The sequence below is a fragment of the Pseudophryne corroboree genome, chromosome 2 (genome assembly GCF_028390025.1).
Source record: "Pseudophryne corroboree isolate aPseCor3 chromosome 2, aPseCor3.hap2, whole genome shotgun sequence".
Lineage (NCBI taxonomy): Eukaryota > Metazoa > Chordata > Amphibia > Anura > Myobatrachidae > Pseudophryne > Pseudophryne corroboree.
Window position 1 is genome coordinate 703068598 of NC_086445.1, and position 25634 is coordinate 703094231.

Genomic DNA, 25634 nt, shown 5'->3' on the forward strand with positions numbered 1-25634 from the left:
CTTCCACCATTTGCACGCCCCCTGCAAGTGCTGGAAGGAGCACCCGCAGTCCAGTTCCTGATAGTCAGATTGAAGATGTCAGTGTTGAAGTACACCAGGATTAGGAGGATATGGGTGTTGCTGGCGCTGGGGAGGAAATTGACCAGGAGGATTCTGATGGTGAGGTGGTTTGTTTAAGTCAGGTACCCGGGGAGACACCTGTTGTCCGTGGGAGGAATAGGGCCTTTGACATGGCTGGTGAAAATACCAAAAAAATCAGCTCTTCGGTGTGGAAGTATTTCAACAGAAATGCGGACAACATTTGTCAAGCCGTGTGTTGCCTTTGTCAAGCTGTAATAAGTAGGGGTAAGGACGTTAACCACCTCGGAACATCCTCCCTTATACGTCACCTGCAGCGCATTCATCATAAGTCAGTGACAAGTTCAAAAACTTTGGGCGACAGCGGAAGCAGTCCACTGACCAGTAAATCCCTTCCTCTTGTAACCAAGCTCACGCAAACCACCCCACCAACTCCCTCAGTGTCAATTTCCTCCTTCCCCAGGAATGCCAATAGTCCTGCAGGCCATGTCACTGGCAATTCTGATGAGTCCTCTCCTGCCTGGGATTCCTCCGATGCATCCTTGCGTGTAACGCCTACTGCTGCTGGCGCTGCTGTTGTTGCTGCTGGGAGTCGATGGTCATCCCAGAGGGGAAGTCGTAAGCCCACTTGTACTACTTCCAGTAAGCAATTGACTGTCCAACAGTCCTTTGCGAGGAAGATGAAATATCACAGCAGTCATCCTGCTGCAAAGCGGATAACTGAGGCCTTGGCATCCTGGGCGGTGAGAAACGTGGTTCCGGTATCCATCATTACTGCAGAGCCAACTAGAGACTTGTTGGAGGTACTGTGTCCCCGGTACCAAATACCATCTAGGTTCCATTTCTCTAGGCAGGCGATACCGAAAATGTACACAGACCTCAGAAAAAGACTCACCAGTGTCCTAAAAAATGCAGTTGTACCCAATGTCCACTTAACCACGGACATGTGGACAAGTGGAGCAGGGCAGGCTCAGGACTATATGACTGTGACAGCCCACTGGGTAGATGTATGGACTCCCACCGCAAGAACAGCAGCGGCGGCACCAGTAGCAGCATCTCGCAAACGCCAACTCTTTCCTAGGCAGGCTACGCTTTGTATCACCGCTTTCCAGAATACGCACACAGCTAAAAACCTCTTACGGCAACTGAGGAAGATCATCGCAGAATGGCTTACCCCAATTGGACTCTCCTGTGGATTTGTGGCATCGGACAACGCCAGCAATATTGTGTGTGCATTAAATATGGGCAAATTCCAGCACGTCCCATGTTTTGCACATACCTTGAATTTGGTGGTGCAGAATTATTTAAAAAACGAGAGGGGCGTGCAAGAGATGCTGTCGGTGGCCAGAAGAATTGCGGGACACTTTCGGCGTACAGGCACCACGTACAGAAGACTGGAGCACCACCAAAAACGCCTGAACCTGCCCTGCCATCATCTGAAGCAAGAAGTGGTAACGAGGTGGAATTTAACCCTCTATATGCTTCAGAGGTTGGAGGAGCAGCAAAAGGCCATTCAAGCCTATACAACTGAGCACGATATAGAAGGTGGAATGCACCTGTCTCAAGCGCAGTGGAGAATGATTTCAACGTTGTGCAAGGTTCTGCAACCTTTTGAACTTGCCACACGTGAAGTCAGTTCAGACACTGCCAGCCTGAGTCAGGTCATTCCCCTCATCAGGCTTTTGCAGAAGAAGCTGGAGACATTGAAGGAGGAGCTAACACAGAGCGATTCCGCTAGGCATGTGGGACTTGTGGATGGAGCCCTTAATTCGCTTAACAAGGATTCACGGGTGGTCAATCTGTTGAAATCAGAGCACTACATTTTGTCCACCGTGCTCGATCCTAGATTTAAAACCTACCTTTGATCTCTCTTTCCGGCAGACACAAGTCTGCTGGGGTTCAAAGAACTGCTGGTGACAAAATTGTCAAGTCAAGCGGAACGCGACCTGTCAACATCTCCTCCTTCACATACTCCCGCAACTGGGGGTGCGAGGAAAAGGCTCAGAATTCCGAGCCCACCCGCTGGCGGTGATGCAGGGCAGTCTGGAGCGACTGCTGATGCTGACATCTGGTCCGGACTGAAGGACCTGACAACGATTACGGACATGTCGTCTACTGTCACTGCATATGATTCTCTCCCCATTGAAAGAATGGTGGAGGATTATATGAGTGACCGCATCCAAGTAGGCACGTCAGACAGTCCGTACTTATACTGGCAGGAAAAAGAGGCAATTTGGAGGCCCTTGCACAAACTGGCTTTATTCTACCTAAGTTGCCCTCCCACAAGTGTGTACTCCGAAAGAGTGTTTAGTGCCGCCGCTCACCTTGTCAGCAATCGGCGTACGAGGTTACATCCAGAAAATGTGGAGAAGATGATGTTCATTAAAATGAATTATAATCAATTCCTCCGTGGAGACATTGACCAGCAGCAATTGCCTCCACAAAGTACACAGGGAGCTGAGATGGTGGATTCCAGTGGGGACGAATTGATAATCTGTGAGGAGGGGGATGTACACGGTGATATATCGGAGGGTGATGATGAGGTGGACATCTTGCCTCTGTAGAGCCAGTTTGTGCAAGGAGAGATTAATTGCTTCTTTTTTGGTGGGGGTCCAAACCAACCCGTCATTTCAGTCACAGTCGTGTGGCAGACCCTGTCACTGAAATGATGGGTTGGTTAAAGTGTGCATGTCCTGTTTATACAACATAAGGGTGGGTGGGAGGGCCCAAGGACAATTCCATCTTGCACCTCTTTTTTCTTTCATTTTTCTTTGCGTCATGTGCTGTTTGGGGAGTAGTTTTTGGAAGGGCCATCCTGCGTGACACTGCAGTGACACTCCTAGATGGGCCAGGTGTTTGTGTCGGCCACTTGGGTCGCTTATCTTAGTCACACAGCTACCTCATTGCGCCTCTTTTTTTCTTTGCGTCATGTACTGTTTGGGGGGTGTTTTTTGGAAGGGCCATCCTGCGTGACACTGCAGTGCCACTCTTAGATGGGCCAGGTGTTTGTGTCGGCCACTTGGGTCGCTTATCTTAGTCACACAGCTACCTCATTGCGCCTCTTTTTTTCTTTGCGTCATGTGCTGTTTGGGGGGTGTTTTTTGGAAGGGCCATCCTGCGTGACACTGCAGTGCCACTCCTAGATGGGCCAGGTGTTTGTGTCGGCCACTTGGGTCGCTTATCTTAGTCACACAGCTACCTCATTGCGCATCTTTTTTTCTTTGCGTCATGTGCTGTTTGGGGGGTGTTTTTTGGAAGGGCCATCCTGCGTGACACTGCAGTGCCACTCCTAGATGGGCCAGGTGTTTGTGTCGGCCACTAGGGTCGCTTATCTTAGTCACACAGCTACCTCATTGCGCCTCTTTTTTTTCTTCTTTGCGTCATGTGCTGTTTGGGGAGTAGTTTTTTGAAGAGCCATCCTGCGTGACACTGCAGTGCCACTCCTAGATGGGCCAGGTGTTTGTGTCGGCCACTTGGGTCGCTGAGCTTAGTCATCCAGCGACCTCGGTGCAAATTTTAGGACTAAAAATAATATTGTGAGGTGTGAGGTGTTCAGAATAGACTGAAAATGAGTGGAAATTATGGTTATTGAGGTTAATAATACTTTGGGATCAAAATGACCCCCAAATTCTATGATTTAAGCTGTTTTTTAGGGTTTTTTGAAAAAAACACCCGAATCCAAAACACACCCGAATCCGACAAAAAAAATTCGGTGAGGTTTTGCCAAAACGCGTTCGAACCCAAAACACGGCCGCGGAACCGAACCCAAAACCAAAACACAAAACCCGAAAAATTTCCGGTGCTCATCACTAGTGTATACCACTGTGACTGCCTGGTCACTGGAATGACGGATGGACATGACACTACCACTGGTCTGATGCAGGACAACACAGCACCACTGAAAGGGTGCTACACTGGATATATGGCAGCAGAGGACACCACCACTGTGACTGGTAACTGGACTGATGCTGCATAAGTCACTTCCCCTGGTCTAATGCAGGACAACACAGCACCACTGAAAGGGACTTATACAGCTACACTGGATATATGGCAGCAGAGGACACCACCACTGTGACTGGTCACTGGACTGATGCTGTACAAGACACTTCCCCTGGTCTGATGCAGGACAACACAGCACCACTGAAAGGGACTTATACAGCAGCACTGGATATATGGCACCAGAGGACACCACCACTGTGACTGGTCACTGGACTGATGCTGCACAATATACTTCCCCTGGTCTAATGCAGGACAACACAGCACCACTGAAAGGGACTTATACAGCTACACGGGATATATGGCAGCAGAGGACACCACCACTGTGACTGGTCACTGGACTGATGCTGCACAAGACACTACCCCTGGTCTAATGCAGGACAACACAGCACCACTGAAAGGGACTTATACAGCAGCACTGGATATATGGCACCAGAGGACACCACCACTGTGACTGGTCACTGGACTGATGCTGCACAATATACTTCCCCTGGTCTAATGCAGGACAACACAGCACCACTGAAAGGGACTTATACAGCTACACGGGATATATGGCAGCAGAGGACACCACCACTGTGACTGGTCACTGGACTGATGCTGCACAAGACACTACCCCTGGTCTAATGCAAGACAACACAGCAAAAATGCAAGGGACTTATACAGCAGCCAGCAGCACTGGGGACATACAGTATAGCAGCAGAGGACACCAACACTGTGACTGGCTGGACTGATGCAGCACAATACACTGACTACACTGGACTGGACTGAGTAGCACAACACAGCATAAGACTCGCCACCCCACTTTCCCGCCCCCACACAGACACTGGCGATGGAGACACGTCTTCTCAATACACTCTCCGAGACTAGAGTGAAAATGGGCGTGACGCGCTGCTCCTTATATGGAATCCAAATCCCGCGAGAATCCGACAGCGAGATGATGACGTTTTGCCTCGTTCGGGTTTCCGAGTCAGGCGGGAAAACCCAAGCCGGGCTCGGAATGGGACTCGAATGGTGAAGTTCGGTTCGGTACGGTTCGGTTCTCCGAGAACCGAACCCACTCATCTCTAGTGCTTTGGCAACTCCACCATTGTATTATGAATAAGTTGTCATAAACCTTCCACACTATAGATACCATTTAGAGCTCTGACCATATGCATACACATTTTATTGCAGAAAAGTATTTTTACATGTGTATGTGTTGAGTTGAAGACACCTGAAGGTGTACCCAACTCAAAAAAATGCACCAGGAGCACAATTGTGTATACTTAAGTCTAACTATAATTTAGAGATATGGGGCCTAATTCAGACCTGACCGTTAGCCTGCAAAAATTGTTGTCCTGCGATCAGAAGGTCGCCGCCCAAGGGGAGTGTATATTTGCCGTAGTGTGCGATCGCATGTGTACGCCGTGCTAAAAACCTGCTCAGTCAGCAAACAGCTGCAAATCAGTTCGCAGTTCACTCACCGTTGAATAATTTCCCTGTCTGTGCAGTCTGTGCACAGCCCAGGACTAACTCTTACAGTGCGTTCAGAACAGGCTGATCGGGTCCAGAGCTGACGTCACACACCCTCCCTGAAAACACTTGGGAACGCCTGCGTCTTCCCTGACACTCCCAGAAAATGGTCAGTTACCACCCACAAACGGTCTACTCCTGTCAATCAGCATGCGAATGGCTGTGCGATAAGTATTTTCACACCAGCCTGTCGCTGACCAGCAATGCCTGTTGTTGTTTGCCGACGCGCGTACCATGCGCAGTTAATCATTGATCGCCCGCTGTGTGCGAAAGCAGAAGCGATCAGGTCTGAATCACGCCCATGGTTTGATGACAGCAGTAAATGCAAAAGCCACATTTCCCTATTTGTGCACAACATACTGTATACACAATTGACAATGTATTGACAGTTATTAATATATGTGAAATTTGCATTTACCATTTATAATTCAATGAAATGAAAACAAATCCAAATCCACTGATTAGCTCTTTAAAATTAAAATGGTATTTTTTTTCCTGCAGTAGTTCAATAAAAAAAATGAAATATAAGACACTTAAATATACATCCACAACTTGATATAATAAAGCTGCAACACTGAAAATTAACCATTGTAGGGGGCAGTAAGCAAACAACTAATCATAAGTGGCTAAATACTGCTGGTGATGGTAATCATCATCATCATCATCATTGCATGTAAGTCATCTTCTAAGGCATTGGTTCTCAGCCTCGGTCCTCAAGTGCCCCCAACAGTTCATGTTTTCCAGGTCTCCTCACAGGATTGCAAGTGAAATAATTTGCTCCATCTGTGGGTCTTTTATAATGTGTCAGTGAGTAATGAATACACCTGTTCAACTACTCGGTGACCTGGAAAACATGAACTGTTGGGGGTACTTGAGGACTGAGGTTGAGAACCACTGTTCTAAGAGATGACTGGTACTAAGAGACCTGGGGATGAGACTGAGGGCCATATTAAGAGGGATTACAGGGGGTGAGTGCCCCCAGGACCCCCTTTCTAAGGGTCCCCCCGGCTGGGCACCCCAGACTATCTTTTGCTGATGTTCTGTCTGGTGATTGTGACTGGGCTCCATGTCGCTGGAATAATCAGCAGGGCACAGGCATAGAGGGACCAGGATCACCCGGCACAATAAAGTTTTCTCCCTATCTGCACTGTGCGCATGACATCATGACATCACTTGTGCTGAAGAATGGTGTGTAAGGAGCTTGCTACCGCCATAACTGTAAGGAGAAGGAAGGAGAAGATCCAGGTAAGTTGTGGTGGGGGAGGGACAGTGCTGAAAGTGGGGTGGTACGGGGTGGAACGGAGTACTATTAAGAAATATGGTGAGTACCTCCAGCCCACAGGTGGGGCATAAGGGGCATTTTTGTGTGTGGGACATAAAATGGTGTCCGTGGCATAATTGTGTGTGGCATAATATGTAATAGGCATTATGGTGTGGTATAATATGTAAGGCATTACAGTGTGTGGCATAATGTTTAATGAGCATTACGGTGTGTGACATAATGGGGGTCATTCCGAGTTGTTCGCTCATTGCAGATTTTCGCTAAACTGCGATTAATCGCTTACTGCGCATGCGCAAGGTTCGCAGAGGGCATGCGCTTAGTTATTTTACACAAAAGTTAGGTATTTTACTCACGGCATAACGAAGCTTTTTCATCGCTGTGCTGATCGGAGTGTGATTGACAGGAAGTGGGTGTTTCTGGGCAGAAACTGGCCGTTTTATGGGAGTGTGCGGAAAAACGCAGGCGTTCGAGTTGCAAAACGCAGGAGTGGCTGGAGAAACGGGGGAGTGGTTGGGCAAACGCTGGGTGTGTTTGTGACGTCAAACCAGGAACGAAAAGGACTGAGCTGGTCGCAATGGCTGAGTAAGTCTGGAGCCACTCAGAAACTGCTAAGAAATTTCTATTCGCAATTCTGCTAATCTTTCGTTCGCACTTCTGCTAAGCTAAGATACACTCCCAGAGGGCGGCGGCTTAGTGTGTGCAATGCTGCTAAAAGCAGCTAGCGAGCGAACAACTCTGAATCACCCCCAATGTGTAATGGGTGTTACGGTGTGTAGCATAATGTGTAATAAGCATTATGGTGTGTGGCATAATGTGTAATGGGCATTACGGTGTTTGGCATAATGTGTAAGGGGCATTACAGTATGTGGTATAATGTGGCCATGCAATTGTCATGTAGCCACTCCCCTAGTTGTGTGTGACCACGCCCCCTCATGATACGTGATCACGCCCCTTTTTTACTATCAGTACCACTAAGAAAAAAATTCTACTCTCACCACTGGGGAGGGGTAACAAAACACAGACCGCTGATGCATAGATATAGGGGGGGGGGAAAGAAACTGACTGCTGCAGTGATATGGGAAGGGGAGGGGGGACAGAGACTGCTGTAGAGACACAGGGAGGGTAAGCACAGGCTGTTGTACAGACATTTGGGGGCAGAGGCTGCTGCACCCAGAGACACTGGCTTGCTCTGGGTGCACCCAGAGATACTTGCTTGCTCTGGGTGCAAAAATCCTAGTGTCAGCTAGTGATGAGCGGGTTCAGTTTGTAGAAAACAGAACCCACCTGAATTTACCGATAACGAATGGATCCAAGCTGGGATTCATGTCTCTGTGCCATTTTTGGATTACAATGAGGCAAAGTGTCCTTTTCCCAGCGTTGGATTCTCGTGGGTTTTAGATTCTATATAAGGGTGATGCAACCGCGACACAGCACCATTTCACTCTCAGGCATGCTGTTATATGCTGTGCTGTGTTGTACTGTACTTTGCTGTAAATTGGCTATGCTGAGACTCCAGTGCACTGTAGTAGTCAGTGATGTATAGGGGCACGCTGCTGTATGCTGCACTGTACTCTACTGTAAATTGTCTGTGCTGAGACTCCAGACTCAAGTGCTCTGTATAATCAGTAATATATTTGGGCATGCTGCTGTCTGCTGTGCTGTACTCTGCTGTAAATTGGCTGTTCTGTATCCATCTAAAGTGGCTGTGAGTTCACAAGCAGCACTGCAGTGTGTATCATCATTGTCAGTTGCGAAAAAAGTAAAATTAAAAAGTTAGAATTTAAAAAAAGGTAAAAAAATTGATTATATAACTTTGCACAACCTGTGTGCACTGTACCTCTGTGCATTTATTATATATGTACATAATAAAATAAAAGCCCTTTAAATTGCTGCAGTGAGAGTTGAACTGCAAAGTAAAAAATAAAGATATGCTTCTATTGTTTCTACTTTTTGGAGTTATTTGCCCTAGTGCGCTTTGTTCAAAACCCTGTGACTCCACACAGTTTGAACCGAGCTGAAAGTTTAAAAATAAATAAATTGATAAAAATATATATCTTTTGTTTGTACTATTTGGTGTGCTTTTCCCTAGAGTGCTTTGTTCAAGCCATGTGACTCCATGCACTTTGAACTGAGTTGTAACTTCAAAAAAGAAAAAGAAAAAATATATATAGTTAAGTTCTATTGTTTGTACTGTTTGATGCGCTTACCATAAAGCACTTTGTTCAGATGCGTATATAAGCCCTGTGACTCGATGCAGTGGTCTGTGACTTGAATATGGATAATGATTAGTTTAGACATGAGCAACCAAATACTGTTGCTCCAGCTGCTGCCACCAGTCATGATGACAACATTAGTCTTTGAACGTCATCTACTAAAGCCGATGCTCAAGGACATAGAGGGTCTAAGTCAGGGCACCAAAAAGCATAAAACTAATATACAGTGATAAAGAAAAATACACCTCTAATAAGCTGAAAATTTGGTGCAGAAAAACATAAAATTGACAACATGCCATTCACCACACACAGTGGAAAGGAAAGGCTCAAGCCTTGGCCTTTATTTATGAGTGGTGGTTCTGCAGCTGTTAGTGAGGCATCTTCTTCTGCCTCTCATGCAATACCTTTCCACTTAGAGTCTAGAAGAGGTGTAAAAACTGAAAAGCACAAAGGCAGAAGAGCAAACTGTGCATTCACAAACAGAAAAAGTCATAAATCCCTGAGGAGAGTCTAAGTGTATCTATGAGTGCTAAGTGTGAGCCTGACCTTTCTGATACTATACACATAGAGAAGCACCCTTCCACCATATCTGTACCTTCTGCAAATGTAGGGATGAGCAGCAAGTCAACATGCTGCCATAGAAAATGAGGATGCTACTGTGGAAGTGCAAGAGGATGAGGGGAATGTTTATGTAGCGGTAAGCACTAATGAGGATGAGGATGATGAGGATGTTGTTTGTGTAAGTCAGGCACCAGTTCTTGCCTGTGATAAAAATAAGGCCGTTGTCATGCTCGGACACAACACCAAAAAATTCACATCTTATGTGTGGAATTATTTTTTACCCATACAACACTTGTGTAGCAATCTGTAGCATAAGTAGAGGTAGGGACCTTTAACTATTTAGGAACCTCCTCCCTGTTACGTCATTTGTAGCACGTTCTTGGACAGTTTTTTGGGAAAATCAGAAACTGGTGCTAAAAAAATAACAGACAATCCATCATCAGTTAGCTCCCTTGCCTCAGCTAGATCCCAGCACCTGCAATCTCCACCATCAACACCTTCATCATCAATATCCTCACTAATGATCAGAGGTAGTTCTGCATCCAAAATAAGGCTAAGTGACTCCTCCTCTATCCAGGATTCCTTATAAGAATCCTTCATTGCTAGGCCTGCTGTGGTTGAAGGTGGATATTCATCCAAGAAGGGGACCAAGAAGGCTACTATTAGTTTCAAATGATTGACTGTAAAACAATCCTTTGCGAGATGATACATGTATAACAGCTGTCACGCAGTCACAAAGCAAGTCGCTGGTGCTATGACGGCTATGCTGTATTAGATCTGTGTCTAATATCTGCCAATAATGCAGTGGGTTTTAGACAGTTAATTTAGGTCCTGAGCCCCCGATACCATATTCCATCTTGATTCTGTTTTACTAGACAAGCAATTCCTCGGCTGTTAAAAAAAACAACTAATTATTTGCCTACAAAATGCAGTTTTACCCACTGTCCACCTAACCACAGGGAATCTGGTTGGGATCCCAGCAGTCAGAATACCAACGCTGGAATCCCAACACTATTCAGAATGCCGACACCGGCATGCCGAATAAGGTCACCAGCCCAGCGCTGTAATCCCATAAACCAGGACCCCGAATGAGCAGCCACTGCCATGCCGGAGAGGTAAACCACGGAAGGGGGCGGGGGGGTTAGGTTTAGGCTGCAGGGGAGTGTTAAGGTTAGGCTGCAGCCCAGGGGGGTTAGGTTTAGGCTACATTCTGAATGCTGGCAAATCAATCCTAACCTAACCACAGATATGTGGACAAACAGAACTGTGCAAACTAAAGATTATATGACTGTGACAGCCTACTGGGTGGGTGTATCGCCTTCAGCAGCAAGAACAACATAAGCATCTAACAAACAACACCAGCACATTAAGAGACAGGTTATTCTCTGTATCACCAGCTTCACAAAGTGTCATACTGCTGATAACCTGCTAGAAAAACGAAGGGATGTCATAGCAAAATGGTTTACCTGCTTGGTCTCTCTACAGGATTTCTGATAATTCCACAAATAGTGTGAAGGCATTACAGCTGGGTGAATTCCAACACATCCCATGTTTTGCTCACACTATTAACTGTTACAGAGTTTTTAAAAAAATTACAAGGACATGCAGGAGATGCTGTCTGTGGCCCAAAAATAGTCAGGTCATTATCAGCATTCAGCAACTGCTGCAGAAGACTGCAGCACCAGCAAGAACAGTTCAATTTGTCCTGCCACCAACTGATGCAAGAGGTAGTAACAAAGAGGAAGTCCACTTTACATGCTTAAGCAGATGGAGGAACAGCAAAAAGCCATCCAAAGCTACACAACAAGCCATGACATTGGTAGAGGAGGGGGAATGTACCTTAGTGCAGTGCAGTGGAGAATACTTTCCATGTTGTGCAAGGTGCTGAAATCTTTCGAAGTAGTCACTTGTGAAGTGAGTCAAGTGATTCCCTGATTAGACTTTTGGAAAAGCAGTTAGATGAAACAAAGCGATTCCACTAAGTATGTCACACTTGTAGATCAAGTCCTTTATTCACTTCACCAGGATCCAAGGGTTGTCAATATCTTGATATCGGATCACTACATTACGTGCTTGATCCTAGCTTTAAGTCATGCATTGTGGTATATTTACTAAAAGTCTATTTTGGGCAATGTTTGGTCAAATTTTTTTATTGATTTTTCTGTTTAAGGGTCTAAATCACACATTTACAAAAGATGATTTTTTACATTTTTAAAAGGCTGTACAAAATCATCTGTTCGTAAATGTGTGATTTTGACCCTGAAACAGAAAAACCAATAAAAACAAATCAACCAAAATCGACTTTTAGTAAATATATCCCTTTGTGTCTTTCTTTCCAATGGAAAGAGCTCCTGGTGAGCAAGTTGTCAACTAAATTGACACATGATACAATGACATCTTCTCCTTCAGTTTCTCCAGCAACTGCTGCTGCAAAGAAAAAAAACACAGCTTTCCCAATAGACACAGTGGTGATGCAAAGGAGTCAACACAAAGTTTTGACATCTGGTCGGGTCTTCCAGAATTGGCCAAAATTAGTGACGCCTCTACTATAACTCCATCTAATATAGTAACATAGTTTATGAGGTTGAAAAAGACCATTAGTCCATTGAGTTCAACCTATAAGTATTCTCCTACTCTGTATTATTTTCTTGACTAGTTTTAACTGTTTGATAAAGTCTGTCATTGTGTTGTCATTTTATTATAACTATAGTACGTTATCTATCTTCCATAACCCTGTATATCATTATCCATTAGGAATTTATCTAGCCCATTCTTAAAAGTATTGACGGAGTCTGCCATCACTACTCTCTCAGGAAGGGAATTCCAAACTCGTATTACCCTTTCTGTGAAAAAAACGTTTCGCCTCTGTGTGTGGAATCTCCTCTCCTCTAACCTAAGTGGGTGTCCACTTGTCTTCTATGTTGATCTTACCAAAAACAGGTCCCCCGCAAGCTCTGTGTATTGTCCCCTTAAATATTTCTAAATGTTGTTCATGTCTTCTTTTAATCTCCTCTTTTCCAGTGTGAACATGTCAAGCCTTGCAAGCCTTTCCTCGTATTCCAGCGTCTCCATCCCCTTAATTAGTTTGGTCACCCGTCTCTGAACCTTTTCTAGTTCCAGGATATCCTTTTTGTAGTAAGGTGCCCAAAATTGTGTGCAGTATTCCAGATCGGGCCTCACTAGGGCTTTATATAATGGGAGTATAACACTCTCATCCCTTGCATCAATACCCCTCTTTATACATGTTAGTAGCTTGTTAGCCTTTTTTGCTGCGATCCTACATTGGGTGCTGCTGCTAAGTTTGTTATCTATGTGAACACCTAAGTCTTTTTCCAGTACGGAGTCCCCTGACACCACCCCATGTAGTATGCAGGTGTTATTTTTGTTCTTGCTACCAAGGTGCATTATCTTGCACTTGTTTGTATTGGAACTCATTCTCCATTGTGACTCCAGTTTGAATAAATCATTCTGGAGAGACTCATAATCTCCCTCCGAATTTATAACCTTATATAGTTTGGTATCGTCTGAAAAAAATGACACCATGCTCTCTAGACCTTCTGCTAGATCGTTAATGAAAATGTTGAACAATAGTGGTCCAAGTACAGACCCTTGTGGCACTCCACTTAGTACTTCAGTCTAATTTGAAAAAGATCCATTTACCACAACACGCTGCTCCCTATTATTTAACCAATTGCTAACCCAAGTGCATATTGTGCTCCCTAGCCCCAAATTTTGTAACTTATAGATAAATCTCATGTGTGGCACTGTGTTGAAAGCATTAGCAAAGTCTAAAAAGATTACATCCACCACCTTACCCTGATCAAGGTTCGCACTAACTTTTTCATAAAAGCCTAGTAATTTTGTTTGACATGATCTATCCTTCACAAATCCATGTTGGTTCGGCACTACCTCCGCTATAGGCCAGTCTTTGGGAACCATACCTGATGAAAGTGAATCATCGAAGATTAAAACTAGAGGTCTTGCTAATTCGGAGTGTAGTTCCATGAGAACCCTTGGATGAATACCAGGTGACTTGTTAATCTTAGTTTTTTTCAATCGGTCACAGACTTCCTTCTCACTTAAATAAGTAGTTATCAGTGGGACATTATCCTTATTGAGGTTGGGTTTACGTTCATGCATCTCATGCATCTGGTCCTCTATTGTAAATACCAATGAGAAAAACTAATTTAAATTTATCCGCTATGTCGTTATCATTTTTGATTAAGACTCCCAGTTTGTCCAGTATACGCTCCTTCTTTAATCGTTTGATGCTGATATATTTTTTTTTTAAACGGGGGTTTTATTTACTTTGCTACTAGTTTTTCAGTTTCTACTTTAGCCGCTCTTATTTCTTTTTTGCATATTTAGTTGCAAACCATATAGTACTGGAATGACTCTGCCTTCCCGTCTGATTTGTATTTTTTGAATGCTCGCTTTTTTGCCCATTAGTTCCTTGATATTTTTGTCAAGCCACATTGGTTTAGAGTTTTTAGTCCTTTGCTGGCCATGGGAATAAATTTACGAGTAATCTCATCGAGCAGTGATTTTAACACCTCCCATTTCTCTGTAGTGTTTTTTCCCTGAAACAAAAGTTCCCATTCAGTGTCCCTTAAAGCTTCCCTCATCATGTCAAAGTTGGCTTTGCTAAAGTTCAGAGTCCTAGTTGAACCTATATAGGACTGCTTATGAAAATTGATATTGAGTGTGACCATATTGTGGTCGCAGTTTCCTATGGGCTCCCCTACAATAATATTTGATATCAAATCCCTATTGTTTGTCAACAACAGGTCTAAGATTGCATTGTACCTAGATGGCTCCTCGATTAGTTGAAGTAAGTAGTTATCATTTAGTGTGTTTAAAAACAAATTACCCCTAGCAGTATCATATGAATCATTTGTCCAATTTATCTCCGGATAAATCCCCCATCACTATTACGTCACCTACTCCTGCCGCTTTATCAATTTGCTTCAGCAACATTTCCTCGTCAGACACATTAATACCAGGGGGCTTGTAGCATAGCCCCAATACTATCTTTTTCTTTCCCCCGCATGCAATTTCAACCCATAGCGTCTCAACAGTGTTTGCAGTTTCCTCATGAATATCTTCCCGTATATCAGGTTTTAAAAATAGCTTTACATAAAGACATAACCCTCCATATTAACTGACCAATCATGAGATTCGTCCCACCAGGTTTCAGTAATGCCTATAATATCGTACTGTGTGCTTGCGGCAGGGACTTCTAGTTTCCTGTTTTTACCTGTTAGGCTTCTAGCATTTACATATATACAAGTAAGATAAGTATTTCCCCTTGGGCAAGTGACATCATTATCTGTATGCAGTAACGATGATCCATAATCATCACCAGTCAGTGTTTTGGCAATACCCTTGGTAATACCCTCATTAGTACCCATGTTAATGGCCGTGGAGTCTGTGCTTTCCCTCCTCCCTTCTCCATCCCCATTTGGTTCTCTACCACCATCCTTATTATTCTCACTGCATAACCCGTAGTTTCTTACTAAACCGTCCCCCCAGGCACCTAGTTTAAAATCTCTTCCAACCTCCTAACCATCCTTCCTTTTCCCCCAGCACCGCTGCCCCCTCCTCATTCTGGTGCAATCCGTCATGACAAAAAAGATGGCGCCTGACTGAGAAGTCCGCCCAGTATTCCAGGAACACAAACCCCTCTTTCCTGCACCAATCCCTAAGCCACACATTTACCTCCTTAATCTCCCTCTGCCTCCCTGGGCTAGTGCGTGGCACGGGTAATATTTCTGAGAATATTACCTTAGATGTCCTTGCCTTAAATTTCTTGCCTAAGTCCCTATAGTCTTTCTTAAGGACATCCCACCTTCCACTAACTTTGTCATTGGTGCCAACATGCACCAAGACTGCCGGGTCGTTTCCAGCCCCACCCAACAATCTATCTACCCAGTCCGCGATGTGCTGCACCCGAGCACCCGGGAGACAACGGAATGTATGGCGATCACAGTCCCGGCAGCAGATTGCCGTATCTGCTTCCTGATAATAGAATCCCCTACCACCACAATCTGACTAGGTACCTCACTATCTTTTATCCCAACTGCGCCAGAGGGACCGCTCCTCTGGTTGCTAGAGGGAATGGTCTCTTCCGGCACCATCATTTTCTCACTACCATCCATCGAATCCTCATCCAATCGGGCAAATTTATTGGGGTTTGGTAGTTCAGAGATGTCAAGCCTCTTCCTCTTTTTCTTCATTCTAACTGTTACCCAGCTAGCTGCCTGGTCATCCTCGTCTGGCGGTGACCTGATAAAGCCTATTGATTTATCCTATATTAAACACGCTAAAAGGTTAAGAGACTCAGTACGCTATTGGAGTATGTGGTACCGTAAGGGTACGCACTTAGCGTAGCGGACGCTTAGCCGTGGACGAGACGCACGAGTGGCACGTTCGCTCACGGCTTAATGCGTAGAGGCAAGCATGCTATAGGCTGCCGATTAACGTAACGATACGCTATCAGCGTAGCGGACGCTCGAGACCACGAGGAGATCACAAGCGGCGCTGACGCTCACAGAGTTAAACCTTTATAACTATACCATAAATAATGTACTTATACTGTAAACCTTTGTGCAGTGTTAGGGTGTAAATGCAACACAGTGTAACCTTGTTAGTTTAAAAGCTGTATGAGCGTATGTGACGCTCTGAGAACACTTAGCAATATAATAAACACTCAAATACCGGTCTAAGGGTCTAACACCTTTTAAGGGAGAGAATGAACGTTCAATTGCAAAAGAATACACATTACAACTTATACACTACCAAACTAACATAAAATACCTAACCGAATTACTACACGTTAAAATACAATAGCGGCACAATTACATTTAAGGGGAAAGAGAGAGAAAAATGGCTTACAACAAAATAGGAGATAAATATGGTTGCAGAGAACTTACGCACAGGGGAAACAATCGCATGCGCCTTTCTGGATATCCAGCTCCCGATTATCAGTGATGAGAACCGTTGAGAAGAGTAGTGCTGGCCCAGGTCGGCTTGTCTTTATATACACTTACACACAGTACAGTACAATGGTCCCTACATTCTTATTGTTTATTGGACACAGGAATCCGTCTCCGCATTATAACAAAAGGTCATAGGTTGGTTCATACAGTTGGGCTGTGACTATTTCAAACTGCTCAAGTGGGAGGGAAACTCAGGTTTCCCGCCGCATGGGTAATAAACTGCAAATATAGCAAATGTCCATAAACTTCTTATGGCCATAACTATACGCACGAGCGATTAATCCGTTTCTAACCAACACCGGAATATTGCTAATTTAATACTCTTCCGATGGATACTAAACACCACTGTGTCACCCCTGTCTGACCCTTCATATCAAACAAAGAGGGATCTCTCTGTCACTGAACATACTACATTGACTAAACTTTCAGATTATATCAAAGGGACCATAATCTACAAAATACATTATGTGACTAAAATATGTAACGATCGAGTCGCCCGCTAGACGCACACAAACTCTACCGTAAATGCGCATACCGTGCGCCTGCGAGTGCACGCGACTGCGAGTATACGCACGCACGGGAGGGCTCATGCACGTGCAGCGGGCACACGCATGAGGTGCATATATGGCAATGTGCAGCGTGATATTTTCTGACTTTGACAGTCCACCCTTTGGCAGTCACCAATAACTGCCACTTCCTAAAACAGTTCAAAAAGAGAAAAATATATGTCATGTATAATACATTTCTATGATTGGGTAAGGGAGAAGAGAAGAAGGTGGGAAAAAGGTATGACCTAGTGAGATAGTAGAAGCATGTATATATGTATGAGTCCATGTTTGAGGGGTCATGTATCATCGTGCCGAACGTGTTTTAAATCAAGCTTCGAGGTATTGCGAAGTATACATTTGAATTCCTTCTTATCCCGTGGTACGGGTCTGTGGATGGGCTGTCAAACTTTACCGAGCTCTTTTCGGTTTTTTTTTTTGGTTGCAACAAAATGGGGGATCACATTTTAGTTGATGATACATGAATGGGGGGATATGTGAGTGCTGATATCTGTGCCTATATTCCCTATCGACTATGTGTGTCATTACCTGAAGGTTGTAGAGATGAAGATAAGGAGCAATTATGGTAAATGCAGTCATAAACTATGTGAGTTTAATGTACATTGGTTGATTGAAGTCTTGTCTGATGTCTTGTCTTGATGTACATGTTGACTGTAGTCTCTTTGGGCTTTTGCCAAAATGAGAGCAAAAAGCTTTCTCAATGTCCATAGACTTACAAAAGTGTTGGGCTATCGTAAAATTTTAAAATTGCTAGGGATATTGGGGGTCTATGGCATTGTCCATCAATTGTCTGTGTAAAAGGTTGTCAAATTCTTCTTCCAAGCGGATGTCTTTGTACCTTAGAGGAAAACAAAGGAGAAACGGGTGAAAGAAACGGACCGTGGAATCACATTTTCATCACAACATTGTCTCAATGGTTGGGTCGTAAATCAAATCAGTCGTTGTTATTACAGTATCTTCACTTCTTAAACTCATCACTCGGGCGCTACGTTTACACTTTGTTAAAACCCGAACGCATCTAAATATCAGACCGACCAATATGATGACACCCAGAATACACAAAAGAAATTTCCCTACATCCATGATAATACCTTGGGCCCATTCTCCTAAACCAGAGAACCAATTTCGTGGGTTCAACCATGACACCCAACCGGTCAGCTCATTACCCACAGCGGCAAGGGTGAGATTGTGTTTCCTTCGGAACTCCCATTTTAATTGCAAAATGTCATCCATCTTTTGGTCTATGACCTCGGCTGGGTCCTCAGTGCTGTTTGTAATATACGTGCAGCACTTTATTCCATACTGAGTCGCTAGGGTAACACAATACCCGCCTGTCACAGCCGTGAGATAATTGAGAATCATCCTATGCTGAACCAGTTCTGTTTTGTAGGCTTGTAACTCTCTCCCAGTATACCTGAATGTGTCATCATACATTTCAGTGATATTGTCTAATAAATTTGCAAGCGCAGATATATATTTATAATTTATCACTCCTCTGGCGGTACGAGTGATATCTAACGCGATTAGGAATTGAATCCCGGTGGATTCATGGATCAGGTCAGAGGCCGGATGCTCTGTTCTTTCTATCAGGTGCCGTTTAACGATGTGTTCGTAATGAGTGTGAGTATAAGGAGCTTGGGCACTGCGATGAATATCCTTCATTTTAGTGTGGGATAAAGTCATTACCTCAGGCAGTACTTTTCCAATATAACATAACCCTTCTGAGTTTGGGGCAAGCCACTTATACGCCTTCCTCCCGCATATGAAGTATGCATCATCGGGGAGAACATATGGGACGGAGTAGGACATTACCATATTACAAATTTTCCATATGAAATCTCCCAACCCTAATTCTCCCATCTGTTTAGTACACGTATCTGTTTGTACGACATGTGCACAGTATCCTGGTGATACTTCTCCAACTCGCATGATCCTACTTCCTAAGGTGTACCTATACCGAAAGAATTTCCTATGGTCGGCTATCTGGCGTATAAGTTCTGTGTCTATGGGCAATCTGTCGGCTCTATGTGAGAATGTCATGGTTTGATTAATCCATGACACTTCCCAATTTCCCGGCTTTCGGGGATTGGAAATGTTAAAACACACTAAGGACCTATCCACATGATATTGGTGGAGCTTCAAACTAGGAGGACTAGGGATATTAAACCTCTTGTCCACCGGCCTCCCACCACTTAACTCAAGTACCTCCCCTATCGTTAAAGGAAATGGTACTAGTCCTGACTTGCTGTGACCTTGAGGTACTTGAGAGCATACCCAACAGTCTGTTTGGTTTAACACCTTACCCACTAATGAGTGATAGTCACCCAATGGATGCCGGTCCATGTTAATGTTAAAACTGGACTGACATTTCTTGATGCACCCATCCTTAACTAAGTTATCACAATGCCTACAGATGCAGTTTTCTTCAGCTAACAATCCTTCACAATTCCTTCTATTGTCAATGCTACCAGATCGTTTTCTGATACTCGCCTTTACTCGGTGATTATGTTGTTCTTGGAAATCTACGCCTCCATCTCTGTCATCAGAACCCATTCCAGAACCTCTCTCGACCTCCATGGTACTCTCGCCGGAACAGACTGCTCTGGTCAACATCATGGTCAACAGGAAAATCCGGATCACAGTCTCTTGGGGCAAGTCCATCTCCGATCTTATTATTCTCAATGCTCAGGTGCCGTTTCACTCTTCCTGAAACAGACACTCCAGTGATACAACTTCCTCTACCGTCTGTTCTTTATCACGAGACCTCTCTGGATCAGCAACCTTCTTACAATGGGACGAATGAACCCAAGTCTCTCTCTCGGCAACCTTCAATGCTGTCGTGCTAATCAATAAGACTTGGTATGGTCCTTCCCATCTGTCAATAAGGCAACCTGAGCGTAGAAAATTCTGTATCATTACATAATCCCCAGGTTCAATGTCATGACAATTACTATCTGGCAGATCAGGAATCACCAACTTCAAATTGTCATTCTGATTCCTTAGCTGTTTACTCATCTTAACCAGGTATTTTACAGTCACTTCATTGTTACACTTCAAATCATCCTGAGGGTTAATCATAACATGCGGTTGTCGACCGAACAGAATTTCAAAGGGGGACAGATTAAGAGGGGACCTGGGAGTGGTTCTGATGCTGTATAATACAATGGGCAAAGCTTCTGGCCATGTCAATCCTGTTTCTGCCATAACTTTGCTCAATTTATTTTTAATAGTGCTGTTCACTCTTTCTACCTTCGCACTCGCCTGGGGGCGGTACGGAGTGTGCAGCTTACTATCAATTCCCATCAACTTACACATTCCTTGAAAGACATCACCTGTAAAATGGGTACCCCTATCACTTTCAATTATTCTAGGGATACCGTATCTACACACAAATTCCTGCACAATTTTCTTAGCAGTAAACATAGCGGTATTTGTGGCCGCAGGAAATGCTTCGACCCAATTTGAAAACACATCTATACAAACTAGTACATACTTCAAATTTCGACAAGGGGGTAATTGTATGAAATCAATTTGTATTACCTGAAAAGGGCCGCCTGTAGGTGGGATATGAGATGGTTCTGTTGGTATTGCCTTTCCGATATTCTTCCTCAAGCAGGTGAGGCATGTCATTGCCCTTTTTCCCGCATGGGAAGAAAATCCTGGGGCGCACCAATATGCTCTTACCAACTTGCACATCCCTTCCTTGCCTAGATGAGTCAGCCCATGTGCTGCTTCCGCTAAACTTGGAAGGTATGCTCTGGGTGCCACTGGTTTACCCTGCCCATCTGTCCAGAGTCCTGAGGACTCCTGGCCATATCCTTTTGCCCTTCAAACTGCCTTTTCCTGTGTGTAACACAAATTTTGCATTTCACACAATTTCTGTGTGTTGACGGTATTAAATACAATCAGTTGTGTGGTGTCTGTCTGTCTGGGGTTACCAGCTGCTAACTTAGCAGCTTCGTCTGCTCGGCTGTTACCAAGTGATACCGGGTCTTGGCTATATGTATGTGCTTTACACTTGATAACAGCCACTCTGTCGGGTTCCTGTATCGCTGTTAGAAGCCTTTTGATGTGAGCTGCATGCGCTACCGGTGTACCAGCTGCCGTCATGAAATTTCTGAGGCGCCATAGGGCTCCGAAATCATGGACTACTCCGAATGCGTATCTAGAATCAGTATAAATATTGGCTGATTTGCCCTTAGCCAATTCACATGCTCTGGTTAGGGCAACCAGTTCAGCAACCTGGCCTGAGTGAGGTGGGCCTAGCGGTTCTGCTTCTATGGTGCCTTGGTCATCTACGACTGCGTATCCAGTACACAAGTCTCCCGAGTCCGTCTGTCTGTGACAACTACCGTCAGTGTAGAAAGTAAAATCTACATCTTCCAGTGGGTTGTCACTGATGTCAGGCCTTGCCGTGAAATTTTGGGTCAAATATTCCATACAATCATGCATGTCTTTTCCTATACTAAATCCTCCTTCACCATTACTCTCATCCTCCACCCTTTGTGCCTGTCCAGGCACACCTGGGAGATACGTTGCAGGATTTAATGCGCTGCATCTCTTTATGGTGATGTTTACGGGGGCCATCAATGCCAATTCCCATCTTGTAAACCGCGCTGATGAGACGTGTCTGGTTTGAGCCGAATTTAGCAAGGCTAACACTGCATGCGGTGTATGGATTGTGAGGTTGTGTCCTAGCACTACATCTTCGCTTTTCGTTACTAGCAATGCTATCGCAGCGACACTTCGCAAGCATGTGGGGAGGGATCGCGCTACCGTATCTACCTGAGCGCTGTAGTATGCTACCGGCCTGCTGGCATCACCGTGCTTTTGGGTTAGGACGCCTGCCGCGCAACCAGCACTTTCTGTTCCGTACAGCTCAAAGGGTTTCCCATAGTCAGGCATACCTAATGCCGGTGCCTGTGTTAGGCACTGTTTAAGTCTCTCAAATGCCATCTCGGATTCGTCTGTATGCGAGATCCGATCAGGTTTGTTTGATGAGACCATCTCCTGCAAAGGTAATGCTAGAATGGAAAAACCTGGGATCCAGTTACGGCAATACCCTCACATTCCTAAAAACGTTCTGATCTGTTGCTGGGTTTGTGGCAGAGTCATGTCTCGAATTGCTTGAATTCTATCAGCGGTCAGGTGTCTCAGTCCTTGTGTCAGACAGTGTCCCAAATATTTTACTTTAGTCTGGCATAATTGCAACTTGTCTTTGGAAACCTTGTGTCCTGTGTCTGAAAGATGAAACAGGAGCTGTTTCGTATCTTCAGGGACGCTTCCAGTGAATCTGAACACAGGAGTAAATCGTCCACATACTGTATCAATATTGATCCACTCTCTGGTTGGAAAGACTGTAAACAATCATGCAAAGCCTGTGAAAATATACTTGGACTGTCTATGAAACCTTGTGGTAATCGAGTCCATGTGTATTGGACTCCTCTGTATGTGAATGCAAACAAATATTGGCTGTCAGGATGCAGAGGTACCGAGAAGAAGGCGGAGCAGAGGTCAATTACAGTGAAAAATTTCGCAGTGGGAGGGATTTGCATAAGGATGACAGCTGGATTTGGCACTACGGGGAACTGACTCTCAACTATTTTGTTAATCCCCCTTAGATCCTGCACTAGCCTGTAACCCCTCCCCCCACTCTTTTTCACAGGGAAGATGGGACTATTGGCAGTGCTGGATGTTCTTACGAGAATGTCCTGTTGTAGCAAGCGCTCTATTACGGGGTACACTCCTAATTCCACCTCTGGCTTCAGAGGGTATTGTGGGATTTTTGGAGCTATCCTACCATCTTTTACTTGCACAACGACTGGAGCTACGTTTGCCATTAATCCAGTGTCTTGTCCATCTTTAGTCCAAAGTGACTCTGGTATTTGGGATGTCATTTCTTCTACCTGGGATAGACTCCTATTTATCATAACAGTATGTGACATTAATTTTGATGGGGAGTCTAGCATATCTTGTACTTCCTGGGCGTGGTTCTCAGGTATGTCTAGGAATACACCTTCAGGAGTACAATATATGACGCACCCCATTTTACACAATAAATCTCTTCCCAGGAGATTTGTCGGTGCCGATGCAGCCAGCAAAAAGGAATGCTTGGTATGTAAAGGCCCTATTGTAATCTCTGCTGGTTTGCTAATAGGGTAGTGCTGTACTACTCCCGTTACTCCCATGGCTGTAATTGTCTTACCAGTGGTTCTCATGCCCACTGTCGAATTTATCACTGATTTGGCCGCCCCCGTATCTACAAGGAAATTTAATGATTTACCAGCTACATCAATTGTGACCTCGGGTTCACTTCCAAGACTTGCAACCAATTTCACTGGCTGCAGATTACAGGTGTGGCCACACCCCTATTGGGTATGGTGACCTCCCTGAATCGCACTGGCAACAATTATTTGTGGTGGGGGTAGATGGGAACTATCAGAGATTTGCCAGTCTCTTTTTGGGGGATACCTTTTGGTTTCCCCTGCATGTGGCTCATAGCTCCGCCCCTTCGGTCCTTGATCCCAATGTCTCGTATCAGGTCGTTGTCTATAGGGTTGATATGAATTTTGTATTGGTCTTACTTTACAATCACGTGCTATGTGTCCCTCTCTGTGGCAACAATAACATTTTATACCTGTTGACTTACCCACAGGGGTCACAGTTCTGGGCTGAGGTGGCCGGGTAGTGAGGGCCTGTATGCTCACAGCCATTAACTTATCACTCTGTGACTCCCTGTGTCTGATGATATTCCGATCATGCCCAGCAGCAGCCTCTCCCAATGCATCCACCGACATACCTCTCCAATCAGGCCTAGTGGTTTGTATTCTATTCCTTAAAACCTCTTTTAGACTGTCCATTAATACTGAAACAGCTACTTCCCTGTGGTGTACATTAGTTTTAATGTCATCTATACCAGTGTACCTAGCCATATCCTGCAGAGCCCGGTGAAAATACTCTGGTGTGGATTCACCTTCTTTTTGTTTTATTGTAAAGATTTTATTCCACTTTACAACTGCAGGAAAATATACTCCTAACTGTAAGTTGATTCTCTTTACATTATCCTGATTATACTCGTCTGTTAGTGGTACTTCCTCATCTAACTTGCAATCATTGATAAACTTTAACAAATCAACATTGGGGGGTAAACATGCCCTCAAAACTGTCCTCCAATCTTTGTTATTTGGCTCTGCAGAATTTCCTAGCTCTCTAATATACTTTTGACATGCAACTAAGTCTTTCCTAGGATCAGGGAATTCAGACATCATTGATCTTAATTCTGCTCGGGATAGGGACAGTGCATGGCGATGTTCCTGACAGGAGTTGCTCCTGAAGCTTCAGTTTTCCCATTTGGCACTGCTATTACCCTAACGGGATTAAGTCCAATAACATCATTCTGAGTAGATTCTACAACATGTGGTGAAATGGTTTCAGCATAGTGTATGGTACCGTACTTACCAGTCGATACGACCTCACCTGTCCCTCCGCTAGGGGCCTTTGATACTAATCTTACGGGTTGGGTCGTGCCCACTGCTGTTTCTGATATGGTGGCTGCTAGGGAGAGTGCTGATATTGTTGTGGGCTCATCCTCTTGGTCACAATCCTGGGAAAGTTCAAAACAGGGTACAACTTGCACGGATTAGTGTTAGCATTAATTACTTTGGTTACATTATCTTTAACTTCTATACATTTAGCATGACCCTGAGTGCCATTCTCTGCAACCAATTTCTCTCCAGGTATGTAAGGTGGTGGGGGTGCAGTGGCTATCAGTTTCCTGATAGGGTTAGACCCAGCGGCTTGCGCCAACCCCCTTTGTATTTCACCTTCCTGTTGCCACAATGTTAAATAATCATAATGTCTAATACGCCTTTTTGAAGATTTAATCAGGCAAACTCTTCTCCTTAAATTCTGTAATACTTCTGGGTTAAAACTACCTACCCGGGGAAACTTTTCCCCGTCATGCACAGTCATCCTTTCCCATTCATTGCACAACATTTCTGTGTGATGACCATATTTCTCACACATGATATACCTTGCCGACCCGATTGGTCAGTTTACCAAATCAACCTGAACCTCGGTTGATCGCCCCTTACCTGAACAACTGGCCCCCATCTTTGCAGGTGCTGCTTTCACTACCTCTGACCTCAAATCAGGGTCTTTGGCAACCCTTACAAAAACCAAGATGCTCGGGGTAAGGCTGCGGTGGGGGTTTTGCTTCGAAGTCCGCCCACTTAACTCCCGCCCACGCTGGCCAATACGGCAACCAAAGTTCCCAGAGGTTCCGTACCCAACCTAGGGCACCTAAGTACGTCTACTTGCTCGGGCGTGTGGGAGTGTCTTACCCTCCCCAACAAGTATCAGTCGCTGGAATGTCCCTGAGTGATCAGGCTACTTCCCTTAAAATAAAATAAAAATTACACAAATCACG

General features: G+C 44.6%; 1 protein-coding gene across 7 annotated transcripts in view; it reads left to right on the forward strand.

Annotated features, from left to right (window-relative positions):
- Positions 1-25634, forward strand: part of LOC135045518 (complement receptor type 1-like) — a 537897-nt gene that overhangs the window by 200711 nt on the left and 311552 nt on the right. The gene's annotated exons all lie outside the window — the stretch shown is intronic.